The sequence below is a fragment of the Bidens hawaiensis genome, unplaced genomic scaffold (assembly GCF_021521415.1).
Source record: "Bidens hawaiensis isolate Kalapana, Puna unplaced genomic scaffold, B.hawaiensis_p1.1 tig00027541_1, whole genome shotgun sequence".
In the NCBI taxonomy this organism is placed as follows: Eukaryota; Viridiplantae; Streptophyta; class Magnoliopsida; order Asterales; family Asteraceae; genus Bidens; species Bidens hawaiensis.
In genome coordinates, this window is record NW_027494459.1 from 315,745 (window position 1) to 324,959 (window position 9,215).

Here is a 9,215-nt window from a genome sequence, read left to right on the forward strand (position 1 = left end):
TGAACTCTAGGTCGGTTTGGTTTCCGGTTATAATGGAATAAACAAATAATTTTTTTAAATATTTTTTGAAAGTAACCGTTATAATTTATTGTATTGAGTTGGGTATAAATGAGATTAAACTAAAATTGTAACCGGATTTGCTAAATTAATTACAAAACTTAAATACCATTATTTTTTATTATATTGGTTTTTTGGTTCATTCGGGCGATTTGGTTTGAACCGCATTTAGATTTTGTAAAACAGATTAATAATTTGGCTAGTTGTTAATCGGTTTCAGTTCGATTAATTAGTCGGTTTCAATCTAAACAGCAAACACCCCTAATCTGATTATCATACTGTGATAAAGTTATTGAAACTTGTTAGCAAGAAGAAAATTCAAAGGATCTTTCTTTAACATCAAAACATTAACTGCTTGCAAGTAACAATACAATATGTTATATCTAAATAAGTAAATATGATAATATGATATTACATGATCCAAAAACTATCAACCAGTTATTTGTATTAGTGATATGTAAGACCTTGTGAATTGACCTATTGAGTTGAAGTTAACATTCTTACGCTCTAAGGTGCAGGTCGATCCCTCGTCTTTAGTTTGCGGGGGTATATTATTAGATCATGTAATGACTAATGATATTAGCAGGTGGTAGTATTATGTGAATAGTTGTTCATATATAACCCCATTTGTGACCCTGTTCTAACTACAATCATCCTCCTTATGTTTGCATAAAGTCAAATCTCTTAACAATTTTGACTTTTTGTTAAAGTAAAAAAAAACATGGACTTTTCCTTTGGATTTGAAAGTTTATGATCTCATTCCAATCAATGGTTATGCTAATTGGGTTGTCTTGGTGTTTATCAACTAATTAAAGAAATCAACTTACTAACCTACACCCAAAGTACAACTCCCACCACATATAGTTAAAATGTTAAGAAATAGTTTCATGAAGGTCATATCAGTGAGTAATTAAACTATAATTAATTGCACCATAAACCAATATAAATAATTTCTGCACAGCTCTATCGCTCTCATATTATAGGAAACTAATAGCAGATTAATTAGAAACCATACTTTGCCGATGTTAAGACAAAGTTTAAAGTTCGATCATAAAATTAAAAAAAGTACTAAAACATTACAATTGCAGAAATGACAAACCTATTATACACAAGAAATAACAGGTGGCCATCTGATATTTAGTCAAAGTTTCCACAAATTTCTACCAAAACCTGTATGTAGTAATCGTGTTGACCAACCGTTGACTAAGAATTCGACCATATACAAATAACATCCTGGTGAAGAAGATATGCCTGAAACTGACGCGAATGATTAAAAACTTCATTATAAAGAATAACAATAACAATATATTATAAATTTTCATACCATTCTAGTTGGTTGTATTTTTAAGAAAATAGTAATTAGTTTGACTTCCGACATTTCTTTTACAAACATTTGTTACATCCTGTGTGCATGGGTCGCTTTAGGCTCAAACCAAACCAAAAACTGAAAATTCAGGTTTTGATGTTTTAAAAATCGTTCGGTTCAGTTTTTGTGGTTTTCGGCTTTCACAATGAGTTAAGTTCGGTTTTGCTATTTGGTCTTCAAATTTTAGGTCTGAAAAGAAAAAAAACTGATATAAAGTAATGAAATTGGACCTTATTCTTTTCTTGAGTAAGTCTGCAAGTGATTATCACACATTTGCATGGTTATCAAATGCGCTAGGCATAAGGCGCAAAAAATAGCGAAGGCCCGAGAAAAAAACAAGCGCACAATGAAACAAAAATAAAAGACATATGGGCCTAAAATTTTTCGGCTACACCATTTATTATGTTTTTATAAATTACATAACTTTTGTAAAATAAAGATTATAATCCATTAATTTAGGGGGCAACTTCATAGAATAGTAACCAACTTTCCAAAGTGTTCCAATTAGGTCACTTAACTTTAAAAAGTGTTCCAATTAGGTCACTCAACTTTCGTGTTTGATTAAATTAAAAGTTTTAACATGTTTTTTTAGCCAATTTCTTTTCTGTTTCACATAGGAAATCTTTTTATCTTTTTTTTAAGTTGACGTTGAGTGGCGACGTGAATTTTATTTTTTATTTTTAAATTTTAATATAATTAACGTTTTTTTAAAATTTTTAAATTTAACTACATATATTGCAAATTCCGACACCCACATCTTATCATCCATTTCTTTCTTGACGTACACAAAAATCGGTGAGACTTGATTTGAAGATTTAGTGACCCGATTTGAGGAAAATATGCATCAGTGACCTAATTGGAACACTTTTGAAAGTTGGTTACTATTCTATGAGATTTTCCCTTAATTTAATATCAAAACTCGGTTAATCCGTCGGGTTTGGTTAGGTTTTTACGATTTGGTTTGAGTTTTTCGGTTTTTGATGCATTCAAGAGATAAAATCAAGACGTTGGTTTTGGGTCAGGTTAGGTTATTTCAGTTTGGTTATGTTGTCTCTTTCAGTTACGGGTCGGTTATTTTGGTTTCACGCACACCCAACATCCTAGGGTCTCAAATTATCAAACTTTAACATTAGTGCATACCAATTGCATCCGAGCGCGTGCAGGCCCATTGCCAAGCCACTATGCATATCGATTTTTACAACGTTATGGTTTTTGGATGGAATGTCATGCCCGGCTGCTGCTGCGAGTTCTGGTGGGAGATCCGGAACATACTCCTAAAATAAAATAAAAATTAAAAAAATAACAATATAATGATGCTTATAAATCATCAGTATCATGAGTTGTCTACTTCATGCTACATAAACATTGCATACCTGTTCAGTCCTCCCACTTTCATAGATGCGACTTTTGCTTTGCATTGTAGCCTCCAATCAATGTTGTTCCTACAAACAAAAATATAACTTTAATTTCACAAAAATATATACAACTGCGGGAAATCTTTGTATCATCACTCACCAGCTGCTTGCAATATTCCTTCCAGCTTCTTCATTCATGCCAAAATTAAAAAAATATATATAACTTTTTCTTTGATATTAGTGAGAATAAAGTGTTTATAACCCCCTTAACACAGGGGCCAAAAATCTGTTTATATCAAAATGATTTTTATATGTTGCTTCCACATATAAAATTTTTTATTTGTTACTCAACAACTTTAGGATTAACAATCTTCTTAGTAATCAACTGCGCAATTCGATCACCAGCTTTCACTTCAAAATCAACATCAGAATAGTTAAAACAGTATCACCCCAATCGGTCCCCTGTAATCGGCGTCAATCACACCCGCACCAACATCAATCGAGTGCTTCCATGGCAGACCAGACATTATTACAAATTATAATTCACAAAATTTCAAAACTCTACCTAAATGGAAAAGAAAATGATTAAAAAAAGATTACCAATTCGAGCATAAGTTCCTTTGGGTACTGCAATGCTTAAATCCGTTGCAACCAGTGCTTTACCCGCTTTACCCCTGGCAGGCACTTTAGTCTCGATTGCACTGAATCAATTAAACCACAATAAAGAATAAACAATCAAACCAAGTATGAACTTTAATTTGGGGTTCATTTAGGGTACCTTGAAAGATCATTGATTTTACCATGTTAAATAAAACTTTAATCGTGTACACTGTTTTAGCATACTACAGCTTCTCAACACCTTGCAAAATCTCCAAAATTCTTCCCGGCAAGTATCTTCAAAAGTCACACAACAATATCAGACATGTTAGTCAAAACTCATTACTACAAAATAATGCTCTTTTTGTTGACATGACATAATTTAGACACGAAGATAACCAGGTTTTCGGTAAAAATATCTAAGTCGTTTAATAAACAGGTCGTGTTCACCTGTTTAAAATTAGAATAAGAATTATATATTTTAGAAGGTCAGCCCATTTGACTTACATTTCTTCCCCTTGACCATTCTTCAAGGCATTCTTAGAAATGACTTGAAAAGCTTCTTCAACATTAATTCCCTCCTTTGCAGACGTTTCAAAATAACTGTTTCCACCATCTACATCAACATTGCTGCCCAAAACTATAAACGTGCAAAAAAATATATCAAGACTTTACATTCATACAATTTAAAGTAAAGAATTCTATGTTGGTGCTTACAAGGTATTTTTTTTTTTGCCTGAATAAGATTATGAATATGCTTTTTTAATTTATTTTATTGTTATTAAATTTGTGCTCATTTTTTTTTGCTGAACAATGATACATGGAATACCAAAAAGTTTACAGATGTTTCTCAATATCCCATGGGTGCTTCATCAAATACGCGTGTCTGGGAGCGTCGGTTACTTTACTGGGTTCCTGTAAGTCCAGTTGGGTTTATCATGCATGCATTTATGATGTAAAATTATTATTTACTTCATAATTTTTTTCTTCATTATAGGTCCCTGGTCAGAATTCATGGGTATATGCTATTTTCGATACATCTGCTTGAATCCTAAATTTGAAAAGAATAATACCAGCCTTAGCGAATTCAAATAATATTATTGTGTTGTTGATAATGGGATCCGTAACTTTAATCGAATTAGGGTTTCAGTAAAACTTGAACTGGAAAGGGATTTACTTCCCTGCTGTTGACGGTAGAATAGATATCCGATACATCGACGGAATGAGCATCGCAATTCATGAATCAAAGCATTCAATCGGCATCCATCTTGAAGGAGTAACCACCGATACAGATGTAACCACCGCTGTTGTGTTTTGGAGTCCAATTAAGGCTGTAATCAAGACCTAGGGTTTTCATAGATGAGATATGCGAGCAGGGGAGAAAGTTTTGAGATGAGGGTATTTGAATGAATGCTGCTTGTGAAGAAAACGGGTAAAGGTATCTGGGCTGGTGACCCATAAAACCCGCGAGATTCATAAGGTAAATGGGTTGAAACCGGGTCAAACGCATGAGAAGCCTTCATTCAAAAATCAAGCAATCTGGTGGCTTCCATAAAAGGGGGAAGCAACCTCATCGCGACACGTAGGATTTTTTAGTTTTCGTTTATATATATTATAGATTAATCTCATAAAATATTTAATATGAAAATCCTATAAAATAGGGATATACTAAAAATTAATATCCTATTTAATTTAAAAAAAAGATATTATTTATAATTAAGAAACAATTTTATAATAAAGAAAATAAACGGGTAATGGGTATCACCAAACCCAGATAGCTTTAAACCGGATTATAACGTATCATTTATTTGTGAAACCATTTTATCATCGAAGCTCAAGTATATTAATTATTAACTTTCTTACAATAATAAAGTTAAAATCCAAATATACATATATAAATATTAAAAACGAATAATGTAAAACAATCCCCGTAATGCGGGGGATAAAATCTAGTATATATATAATGGCCAATATTTCTAAGCACTCGTGAAATTGTAGCATCTGAAATCTCGGAAATGACTCTAGTTAAAGAGGGCAAGACCCAAACATAATTAACGTGGAGACATTTTCTGAGAGCTTCACTGTGGTAGGGCCGGCCCAACTTTTTAGGAGGCCTAAAATGAAACAAGAATTCAGGGAATTTTTTGAATTATATTGTTACAAAGCAAAATAACTAACCACGAATATGTTTGTTTTCAAATAACTCAAGGGTCATTTTTATCATTTAGTATGTTTTTTATTTGTCTAACTTTGGTCTAAATTGAATTCTCTATTCAAGTGGGGGCCTAAAACCTTAGCTTAAGTTTACCCCCTTTAGAGTCGGCACTCCACTATGTATGGACACTTCTAAAATATGAAATAGAGTTTTACAATATCTTGGTTTCATAAATCTTCAAATTTATTGTTATCAAAAGAAACCATTTACTTGAGATAAATGAACGGAAGAAAAGTAAAAAAAAAATAAAAATGATATGGGCGGGGGAACAATGCAGATCCAATTCTTAAATTGAATGATCTATGCTATCGAACAATGTTGTTTTCAATGCAAAAATGCATTTGCCTCTAGCTGGTTAACTGACGGATCGGCACAAAACAGCCCACTGAAAAAATTCGATGTCACAAATCACCCAATTTAGAAATTGGAGCTGCATTGTGCCTCTGCCCATATAACCAAGGGGTGCAAATCATAAATTTCTCTTAAAAAGGTCATGCATGCATTAGTTATCTCTAATGTAAACACGACAGATTCATCATGAGTTACAACTAGCATTTATTAGAAAGGCCAAAAATAAAAATAACTGTTTTGATACTCAGAAGGGATGTATGTAATGTTAACATCATCACTTACTATTTGACTCCGAATATTTGATTTTAATATCTTTTACCTTATATTAGAACAAGATGATTATAATAAATGTCATCCGAAACTTTGTCTCGTGGGAAAGTTTCTTTCGTACTGTTTGTTAGTTACTTTGTTTTGGTTATATGATGTTAGAAGATTAGAAGATAAGGCGTCAGGCCGCCAGCCATTGAGTTTCTGGTTCACTAGCATGAGGGTGATGATTAAAACTTGAGATCTTATGGTCTCACGTTTGAATACTTGACTCAAGAAGGTTTTTTTACAGTGATGGGTTTTCTCCTTGATGGTGTTCCTGGGTGAGTCAGGCTTTGAGCGTCAAAATCAGTATGAATGGTTGACATCGCGTCTCAGGAACTCATGAAGGCTTTTTCGTGTATTGGGGGTAATTCCAAATGCCATTAGAAAAAATAAAACGAGAAGTTAGGGCCAATAGAAGTTCTACTTTCCAAGAAACAAAAGTTGAACCATCAAAAATCTTTGAAACAAGTTACGATTCGAGATGATCAACGAAAGTAAAAATAGTGTTCATAGAAACCACTTGTTTCAGACATGACATGACTGAAAAACAAAAGAAAGTTTGATATGACACTTTTGTGTCAACACAAATGCATAAACTTTCATCGAAAGATAGATAAAATTTCGTGTGAAAGTAAGAAAACTTTCGTGTGAAGGGTTTGCATGCAACCATAACTTTTTGCGCAAGAGGAGATTTCAGATGTCATTTTTTTCGAATGATCGTAAATGTGTGTTCTGGGGTTAGTGATCCAATGATAGAGGCAAAACCTCTTAGTCACCCAAAGATCCTTAGTTCAAGTTATAGGAAAAGTAAGAAAATTATCATTATGAGGTGATTTAACTCTTTGAGGGAACCTCCAGCTTATGGTATGATGGTATACACTCAATTCCTCACTAACAGAAGTATGATATCTGTATCTTATTTTAGCCGGTTTGAAACCATAATTATCTCATTCTAAACGTCACATGCCCAACATAATTTGCGTTTTACCTGGTTTGTTGGTTAGCAAAGTAGTGACTAATCTTATGAGTTTTTTTTAACGGAGTCTCGTAAATAAAAAATAAAGGGAAAAGAAGAAAAAAAAAACTCTTGTAGATATCAATTATCCATTTACAAGTTATATGTAATAATATTAAAGTTAGAATCCTTTGACACATTTTCCGTTATACATATGAATATTCAATTGTTACATTAATTCATATAAATGAGTTACAACTTTACGTACACAAGAATTCAATTGTGGTTTGTACATATTCATCATGGATGGCTAGGGTTTCTTGCTTTTAGTTTGTACTGGTTTTCATCTTCTTCGCCTACTTTTCTGAACGGTAGGAGCATTTTATTTTGGATATTTCCGTAGAACACATGAGGCTCTATTATTACCTAGGGTAGAATCAAACAAACGGAATTTAATGCAAGATTGGCATTCCCAAAATCCAACTTATTCAAAGCAAACGATACGATTCAAATCAACCATGATATATCCACTATAAATAGCAATGCAGAATAATAACACTTACACTTTCGTACTGCCTTATTCCCCAAGAACCAAGGTAACGTTTGGCATGCAGGAATGGAGGGCGCAATAGAATGACCCATTGTGAGGGAATGGAGAAAAGTGTGTTTGGTTGATCAAAAGAATGGAATGACTCATTACCTAGTCCATTTCATTTCCTCTAAAACACCTCAATTTCATTTCATCCATACCCCATGTTTTTTTTCATTCCATTCCTTTTTTCACCATACATCACCTCCACCACCCTCCCACCACCCACCACCCACCACCACCACCACCAACCACCATTGCCGCCACCACCACCACCAACCGTTACCCGCCACCCGCCACCAACCATCGCTATCAGTACCAGCCGCCACCACCACCACCACCGCCGCCACCATCACCAACCACTATCGCCGCCACCACCATTGCTGTCCACCACCGCCGTTACCACCACCAACCATCGCCATCAGTGCCAGCCGCCTGCCACCATCCACTACCCAACCCCAACACGACTTACCTCCCACCACCATTATCACCCGTCACCCACCACCACCTGCCACCATCATCCACCATCACCACCCACCAATGCCACGATCGCCACCTACCTCCCACCACCACCACCGCCGCCGCCACTTACTACCATTTTAATTTTATTTTTTCTTTTTTTTCTGCCTAACAAACAACACAAAGTAATCATTCATTTCATTCACATGTATAAACCAAACATCTCATTGGAATGGTAATAACTCATTCCATTCCTTTGTCCATTCCATTATCACGTTCATTTCATTCTGTCGTCCATTCCATTACCTCATACCAAACAGGCCCCAAGTATAATCGGTGTTGTATATATCATATCTTAAATCTATAATATATATAAACGAAAACACTAAAATCCTACGTGTCGCTATGTGGTCGTTGCCCCCTTTTATGGAAGCCACCAGATTGCTTGATTTTTAAATGGAGGCATCTCATTGATTTAACCCAAATTCATTGGTATAGGTCTTACCAAAACCAGATAGCTCTTAAACAGGTTATAACATCTCATTAAATTAAAAATTAATCTTACCAATTATTTGATGTGAAAATCCTATAAAATAGGGATATACTAAAATTTAATATCTAATTTAAAAAGAAAAAGATATTATTTATAACTAATAAACAATTTTATAGTAAAAAACATAAGCGGGTCATAGGTCACCAAATCCATATAACTTTTAAGCAGGTTATAACATATCATTTATTTATGAACCCTTTCATCATCAAACCCTAAGTATATTATTAACTTTCTTACAATAAAGAAAATTAAAATCCAAAAAATAAATATTAAAAAACAAAAAATGGGAAACAACCATTCTCTCAAGCCATCATATTGCTTTATTTGTAAATGAAGGCTTCTCACGCATTTGACCCGAATTCGCTCTTAAACGGGTTATAACATCTCATTATATTAAAAATTAATC

General features: G+C 33.9%; 1 pseudogene; it reads left to right on the forward strand.

Annotated features, from left to right (window-relative positions):
• Nucleotides 1-7,961: 7,961 nt before the first annotated feature.
• Nucleotides 7,962-8,400, forward strand: LOC143575565 (uncharacterized; annotated as a pseudogene).
• Nucleotides 8,401-9,215: the final 815 nt, after the last annotated feature.